The sequence below is a fragment of the Arvicanthis niloticus genome, chromosome 26 (assembly GCF_011762505.2).
Source record: "Arvicanthis niloticus isolate mArvNil1 chromosome 26, mArvNil1.pat.X, whole genome shotgun sequence".
In the NCBI taxonomy this organism is placed as follows: Eukaryota; Metazoa; Chordata; class Mammalia; order Rodentia; family Muridae; genus Arvicanthis; species Arvicanthis niloticus.
In genome coordinates this window covers 13599551-13607956 of record NC_133434.1, presented here as the reverse complement: position 1 = coordinate 13607956, position 8406 = coordinate 13599551, and the positions used below count along the sequence as shown (strand labels likewise).

The 8406-nt window shown below is 47.5% G+C and overlaps 1 long non-coding RNA gene and 1 pseudogene across 1 annotated transcript; one reads left to right on the top strand and one right to left on the bottom strand.

The window, feature by feature from the left end:
• Positions 1 to 1147: 1147 nt before the first annotated feature.
• LOC143438868 (glutathione S-transferase P 1 pseudogene) lies at positions 1148 to 2204 on the bottom strand (annotated as a pseudogene).
• Positions 2205 to 3662: 1458 nt separating this feature from the next.
• On the top strand, positions 3663 to 8133 carry LOC143438867 (uncharacterized). The gene is made up of 3 exons (XR_013107432.1): positions 3663 to 3998; positions 6627 to 7041; positions 7736 to 8133. It is a non-coding gene; the product is annotated as an uncharacterized LOC143438867 (long non-coding RNA).
• The last annotated feature ends 273 nt before the right edge of the window (positions 8134 to 8406 follow it).

Genomic DNA, 8406 nt, shown 5'->3' with positions numbered 1-8406 from the left:
GCTCACAAAAGCCAGAAAACAGTGTGCAATCCCCTAAAGCTGGAGTTACGTGAGGCTCACCAATCCACAGAATTGTTTTGTAGCTCTGTTGTGCTACTTACAGATTCACTAGCCCCTTGATGTGGGGCTGGGAAGCAGATCCTCTGGACGAGCAGCAGTGCTCTTAACCTCTGAGCCATCTCTCTGCCATGCACTATCACAGACACCACCCCAAATGTTTCTCTTGTGAGGTGTCAGAGGGACTGTCAGGGGATGCCCTGGTCAGAGGTGGGACAGAGGGAGAGAAATTTCTGACTGAACTGGGCCTAGAGAGCTCGGGTGGAAGGAGTCAGAGTTAGGCATATCAACAACCCTAGAAAGAAGGATCCAATGAGAAGCAAAAAAGAGAAAGAGCAAAAGAACAGAGAAACCTATGTTGTGTCACCTATAGAAACAACAACCTAGGCTAGGCCTGGGACCAGGCAGTAAATGAACTAGGATTTTGTACATGACGGTGCCATAAAGCATTTAGATTTAGGACAATGGTTCCTAGTTCCACCCTCACAGAACATCGCCTGACAACATTTAATAACTTGATGATGGCTAGGTATGGTGGTACATGTTCACTATTCCAGCACTTAGGAGGATGAGACAGGAGGATCTCAAGTTAGGGGGCTAACCTGGGCTACATAGTAAGTTTCAGACCAGCTTGAATTTCAGAGAGCTATCTAAAAAAAAAAAAATCAAAAGAACTCACCAGAAGATGGGGGGCTTTCAACGCTAACACTGGGGAAGTCCCAGGAACTGGGACAAGTTGTTCATCTCATATACAACATTTGGTGTCTTTTCCCATTTAAGATGACAGAATGGGTGAACAGTGAGCTGTAGACCTCCAGTTGAATGTCTGGCTGTTAAATCCTTAGTGTGTAGACCCTTTCTGTCTAGGTGCCCAATGGACAGGACTTCTGTCAGTTTGCTCCTCCAGGGACATAGATCAGTGTAGTGATATAGACAGGCTCCATTGAGGCCATATAAGGCTTGGCACAGACATCGGTTTCTATATAGTTCCCCCTTTCTGTGGGGTGAAAGGGGCCCCTTTCCTGTCTATATTTTACTATAACATGTCTTTATGTGGCCAGGTACCCCTCCTGTGGAACACTTACCATAGTTGTAATTTCCTACTTCACAGTATGTGATAATTTCAGAGAGAGACACAGTCATGTAGCTCAGACTGTCTCTAACTATATAGTCAAGGATGACCATGAACTTCTGATCTTCCTGCCTTCCACCTCCTGAGCAGTGGGAGTCCAGTTATGCACCACCATGTCTGCTGTGTGTGATAATCTGATCGCTAGTGGGAAGATTTTAAGCTCAGCAAGGACAGAGGCCAGGTCCACCTCAGTTCTGTCCTTATTGCACCTCATTATCTGCTTTAATAGTAAAGTAACTGACGGTAGAGTAAAGTAGATGTCTGGTGAACGAATGGGAGAATGTGTGCTTGCATGGATGAATAAGTGAATATCATTACCAATTTTTTTTCTGTCTTACAAACTTGATTAGTCCTGGGGAAAGGAGGACAAGCAGCTCCGGTCCACTATGGTTTGCCATTACTATTGATGGGACATGTCACATGGTCAGGGAAGGACAGAAAGGCCTTGATCTTGGGCCAGGCACTGAGACAGCCACAAAGGCAGAGAACACAGGGAGGTTGTCCAAGCAGCCAGGGGCCAGGACTCCGTGGATCAACAGCAGGTCTAGCAAGTTATAATCTGCAAAGGAGATCTGGGTACCACGATAGAAGCTTTGCTTCCCTGGTTCTGGGACAGCAGGGTCTCAAAAGGCTTCAGGCAGGGCCTTTACATTGTTATCCTTACCGCCCTCATCCTTGGTGGAGATGAGGGTGACATATTTTCCGTGAAGGTCCTCCACCCCATCACTCACCAAATCCACCATGGCAGCCTCCCTCTGGTCTTTCCTGTAAAGCCCAAAGGAATGGCCCAGGTGCCTCAAGATGGCATCAGATTGGTAAATGGTGAGGTCTCCATCCTCCAACTTGGGAAGCTGCTCATACAGACAAGTGGGCTTGAGCAAGCCTTGCATCCGGGTATCTTTGGTAACCACCTCCTCCTTCTGCTCTGGCCCTGGTCAGCCATCAGCATGAGCATGCCTTCACACAGTCCTTGAACTAGGAAGTAGACATGGGGGTGGGGGGTGTACAGTGGCATGGCTGCTGTGAGCATTCCTTCTAGGCTCTACCCAACAGTTACTTGGCAACAGCCAGGTGGGCTATTAAAGACTCTGTTTGGCCCCTCCTTGCTCTTTCTGTCCCCTCCCTCTTTAATCCCTGACCCCCTTTTCCCTACCTCCATTTCCCCCTCCTCCCTCTCTCTCCACATGTTCCTGGCTGTCCTCTCTTCCTCTTCTTCCTCCTCCTCTTCCTCCTCCTTTTTCTCTTCCTCCCTTCCTCCCTCCCTCCCTACCCCGTGTCCTTCTCTGTCTCTACTCCCACTTCTCCCTTCTCAACTCCCCTTCCCATGCCCTAAATAAACTGTATGCTACACTATACCCATCCTACAGCTAGTATCTCAAGGGGAAGGGATGTCTCAGCATGGGCCCACTGAGGTACACCGCACCATACCTACCTCTATCAAACATATCCTGGCTCTCTTTTATAAAGCACAACAGCTACTGTGTAGACAGAGGTGCAGAGTCAGTTCTGCATAGACGGCGAGGTGTCTTGGATACCTCATTACTGATTTTTAGGCCTTGCATTTCTCTATTACCAGACTGCAGCCCAGGAGGATATGACGATGGAGTCCTTGTCTAGTAAAACTGCTCTGTTAACAATGGGGGTGGCAAAGGCCTTGCTACGAGGCTTCTCTGTACCATTTCCTGCCTAAGATATGCTGCTTCTGGAAGTAGAACTGGTGAGTACACTCACATCCAGCTCAGGCACCTCCCTGCCTCAGTGACCTTTGTCATTGTTAGTATCTATGATGGCAGGGTAACAACCTCATTGGAGATGGCCTATGGATGCTTCTGCTGCTGCTGCTGCTGCTGCTGCTGCTGCTGCTCCTGCTCCTGCTCCTGCTCCTTCTTCTCCTTCTTCTCTTCTCCTTCTTCTCCTTCTTCCTCCTCCTCCTCCTCCTCCTCTTCTTCCTCCTCGTCTTCCTGTTTCCTCCTCCATCATCATCACCACCATCATCAGATCTTTTACCAAACAGGCCAGTGGTCCAGATACTATGCTGAATGTTTGGGAGGGGCGTCCACGAGATAAAAAAGTGATTAATAAGATATGACCAGCACGTGCTACATTCCACAGTTGGGGAGATAAGATATGGACTTTTAAACAGGCTACTCAGACTGTAGGGCAGTGTGTCATAAATGCCAGGCACAGGGTGAAGTTGATCAGAGATGCCTGGTTTCAGAAGAGAGAGAGAATGCACTAGAACTGTGAGCTGGGCTGGGCTGGGCTGGACTGGGTCAGAGTGTTTTCCACTGTGTCATCCATTTACTTCACGTGGTTCCATGCAGGGATCAGTCAGGTGCTCCCACTCCACTGCCCAGATACATAAGAACCCAGCCTGGACTCTGATGTTGAGTGAAGAGCAGGCATGAACGAAACAAGGAGACCACCTCCTCTGCACCCAGCCCCTGCAGTAATGAGGCGATGGGGTGATGACGTGCTGCCTGCGTAGCAAGCGGAAGAACCCCCACCTGCTGAAGTCATCTCTGCTGAGTCATTTCCGGGGAAGTGACTTTGGGAATCCGGCTGCTCGCGTGAGAGTCTTGCCTTCCAGTTTCTGTCTTCGGGCGCCACCTAGTGACATCATTCGGAAAACTTTCTGCTCCTCCTACCTCCTGGTTTTCCTCATTTGCCTCATACCCCGTAGCTCCCAGTGCAAGACACCCCTCTTTCCAGTCTCCTCTATGATTTCCTCACTGTGACCTTTTCCCTGAGCATCCTCGTGAAGAAGCATCATCTTGTTAACTTCATGGACTTCTCGGAGTTCTCTAAGGTATTCTTTCTAAATTTATCCTGTGCTTTGCCTGTTAGGTGTTGAGGAAGCCGGAGCCGCATTTCAGGTCCCTGAGAATGCGGGAATGGGACTTATGCTTCCCAGTGTTACCTCTAGATCTACATCCTCTTCGTGTGTCCCGCTTTTCTGCACCACTTGGCATACCACACTATACCATATTCTTGAGTCTTCATTCCCCAAAGTGTCCAGCCCAAGGCTGCACATAAAGCTCACATTACTGTATGAAGGGAAGGGTCAACGTGGGGCGCTGACATTGTCAAATAACCTAAAACAAAAGATTAGACATCCTGTCGAACTGTCCAGAGGTTTAGCTTAGGGGAACATAACATGCTATTCACCCATAGCCCTGGCCTTATGACAGGGTGACTTGTGTTCTGGTGGCACATGTCTGTTTGGGTATCCTGGGGTGTGCAGACTGGCAAGAACCATACTCTCAGGAGATGTGACAAGGGGAGACAGGGAACAACTGACAAATTGACTAATGGATAATTTCTGTAACAATGAATGCTACAGAGAAAAGAAAACAACGTGGTTGAAACAAAAATCTACATGGTTATCTGAGCCAAGAGGGGGCTGGACAAATGGCTTAGTTGTCAAGAGCACTTGCTTTTTTAATTATTGGATATTTTATTTATTTACATTCCAGATGCCATCTTCTTTCCCCATTTTCCCTCCCTAGAACCCCATCCCATCCCCCCTCCTCCTTTTTGCTTTTATACCATTTTAATTACAAGCAAGTATTAAGGACAGTTCTAGTTTGAGGAACTAGCAATACAATAGATGCAAATAGTCAAGGAACAAGCAAGACAATAAACACAAATAGTCAAAGAATAAGCAAGGCAATAAAAAAAATTCCATGAACACTCCTGTGATCACTGTTTCTAAAGGCTTATCAGGATGACCAAATTATCTGAGCCAACTTTCCTGTCCTAGCCCAAAGTCATTTTCATGAGCGTTGATGTGGTAGATACTGCTGATAAAATTACCCATGGCCTGAGGTCAGTATTTCTATTTTGGTCAAGGTTCAAGAATGGCATATATAGCTTGATCATGCTAGCCCTTTTTGTCCTGGGAATGAATACTTTTATTCCTGCCCATCATGTTAAAGCTTGTCTTTAACAACATCAACATGTTGGCAGCCAAAGTACATGGCTTAAACCTGAAAATGGACCCCCAGACAGAGTTATTAAATTAGCAGGCTGGCAAGCCAAGGACAGGTAAGATTCTGCACAGAACCTTACCAACCTAAGACATAAATGCATTGCTTTTGATAATGCATATTCCATGACAGGTAAGGATGGCATTCTTGTCAGAATGAGCTAAGACAGGCTCAGTCTTGTTTATGAAATAAAAAAGAGGGAGAGGCGGAGAACTTTGGGGGCTGCTTGGCAAGAATCTGACATGGGCCAAGGACAAGGAAATGGGCTGTTTGTCAGGAATATGACATTGGCGAAGGACAAGGAAGTGGGCTTCGGGTAGGAATCTGACATTAGGCTAGAACAAAGAAGTAATTTCAGGCAGGAATCTAAATTTTAGGCTAGAACAGGGAAGAGCATTTGTTCTTACAGAAGACCCACATTCGGTTCCCAGCAGCCATGTGGTGGCCCACAACTGCTCATAACTTCAGTTCCAGGAGCTCCGGCACCCTCTTGTGGCCTCTGTGGGCACTACACACACTAGACATACATGCAGGCCAGGCATTCATACACAAAACAAACCAATGAGAACAATGAGGACAGAGAGGGAAGAGGTGAACAGTGAGTCCCTTCGGGATTGACACACTAACATGAGACCCTTGGGGCAAGGTGCTCAACATGAGTGTAAAGCTAGCAATATCCTGTGTATGCTGGAGTTTAGGTCCCCGAGACAGGCACGATGGCTTCTCCTCAGGCCTTCGTTTTCAGTGGATTGATTGCACACATAAGGGAGTTTTTACTCTTTCACTTGGCTTCTCTGTTGGTTTGGGTGGGAATCAAAGGGAGAACTGAGATTGCCACCCAGGGGCCAGAGATCAGCTGCTTGAAAACAGAAGTGCAGAGTGAACTCACACAGGCCTCCCCTGGAAGTCCCTCCTGAGAAGACTCAGATGACATCACCTCCCAGGCTGGGCTAGGCTCATCTCATGGGACTCTCAAGGAGCAGGGAGTGCTATTAAAAACTGGGGGCCAAAATACACTGGGGGTCACAGTCTCTACCTCAAGAAGCTGATTTAAACAGCCAGATCAATAAAGATCAATAAAGCAGAAAAGAGATTTGTTTGTTGTGGTCACATTGGTAAGAGGAAGAAAGAGCTCCAGCGGCCACTTCAAGTCCATTTCAGAATCCTAAAGTGAAATTGAAATTTAAACAGAGGGCTAGTGACATACACATCTAAGCCGTCCTGTTCAGAGTGTGGTAACTCCCAGCATTGATGCATTATTGTCTGGGCTCCATTCAGTTTCATGAGGCTATCTGACAATCTGTGAATGTCTTTCTGGGAAACATGTACTCTCCCACTCCCAGCCAGTTTGATGGTCAGGTCAGGAGATACCTAGTTCTTCCAAGCCTGTTACTGGAGAATGGCTTATTTCTTGGATTAGTCCTCAGTGCATTCACTGTGCCCTACAGGACTGGCCTTTGGATATCTCCAGGTGCTCTGGACCCCAGGCACCACTGTGATGCCCACCTGACAGTTGAGAGGGGCCAGAAGACATCCAGTAACTTGCTGAAGATCCGAGTTCTGAAGCGGGAGAGGCAAGTTTGGCTCTACACTAGCACCCTGAACCACATATGAAATACTTGTATGGATTTTAAGATGGATGCTTGTTAAGGTGGATGCTTGTCCAACCCAGCATCCAGGTGTACATGGAAAGTATTTCCTTGTTTCTAATTCCCGTCATAGTGATTCTGTGTTGAAAGCTGAACAAAACCTGACAGTATAAATCAATAATTGTCTATCAAAGGTGCTTTGATCAGTTTCTGGAGACAGTCTTGATTGACAAGAATATGAGGCTCAAGAGGACACTAGCACCGAGTACTGGAGGTAAAAAGTTCGTTAGAAGAATTATAAACTCCTTGGAGAGACGGGCGGAGAGCAGCATTATGGGAACTTTGAGAAGAGTTCAGGACCCCAGAAGCAGGGGCAGACAACATGGCAGGGGATCTGAAAAGAGGAATCAGGGTCCACATGGCAGAAGTAGGATCTCTTCTGAGGATGTGGTGGTTTCTGAGTAGCGCACTTTGATTCCCAGACAGGAGGCTGGGGAGAGAGTGGGGAGCAGGGTGTGGGCTAACAATACCCACTGTGATGTACACTCATGTCTGTAGGAGAGAAACCTGGTGCCTTGAAATATGTTAACTGTAGACCCCCCAGTCCCTTCAGTAGGGTGCCTGACAGTGCTTGGAGAGGAGAGGTGATGCAGTGGGTGTTGTGGTCTGAGCTGTAGTCTGCTCTGGGTTCTCACGGTCATAACTGCTGATGGGGATGATGGTAGGAACAGGGAAGTCAGACTAGGATGCAGCAGAGTGGACCACTGTGCCCGAGACTCACAGCAGAGTCAGCCAGACCAAAATGTCAAAAGTCCTGGGGTTGCAAAGCCCTGGCAGGGTAAAGGGGAGGATGGGGGCACCAGGAAAGCAGCAGCTAGCCATTGTGACATTATCTTGATTATTTAATGTCACTCTGGGGCCTGGTTTTCAGCTTGTCAAACTTGAACCTTGGTTTTGTGACTTTTCAGAGATAAAGATTCTGCAAAAATGATTCACAGCTAGCAAAAAAAACCTTGAGAAATGGAGTTGCAATGGTTTTCAAGCTATCACTCCCTGAAACAAGGCGAAGAGCTCTCCCCCCTCCCCCCCCACCCCATACTCACAATGCCTTGGAAGCACCAAAAGGAGAAAATAAATAAGTAGAATGAAAAGGCAACAGAAATTTCTCTCGACACCTCTCCCCACTCCCAACCCTTAAGCAAAGAGCCTGGAAGCTGGGCAGTCACCCACAGCTTGAGTCACTTCCTGTCCAAGAGCTCTTCAATGACACCTGTAGAAAAGGTAGCAGAGGCAGCTGTTCTAGAAGGATTCCGACCTAACGAGACTCCAAGACACAGAGGCAGGTCCAAGGCATTCTCTGCTCACACATTGGCTCATTTACTATAAGAACCGGGGGGGGGGGGGAGGGGGGATAACACCATCTAGAACCTTTTTTTAAATTTTTGCATTTGTTTTTATATGTCTGGATGTTCTGCTTGCATGTGTGCCTGTGCACCGATTACATGCCCCATGCCAACGGGTGTTGAACGGTGTTCCCAGTTCCTATGGAAGAGCAGCCAGTGCTCTTAGGCACAAGACCATCTCTCCAGTCCCCCATCTAGAATCTTCTTGTCAGTAGAATTGTGCACTGTTGTTCAGC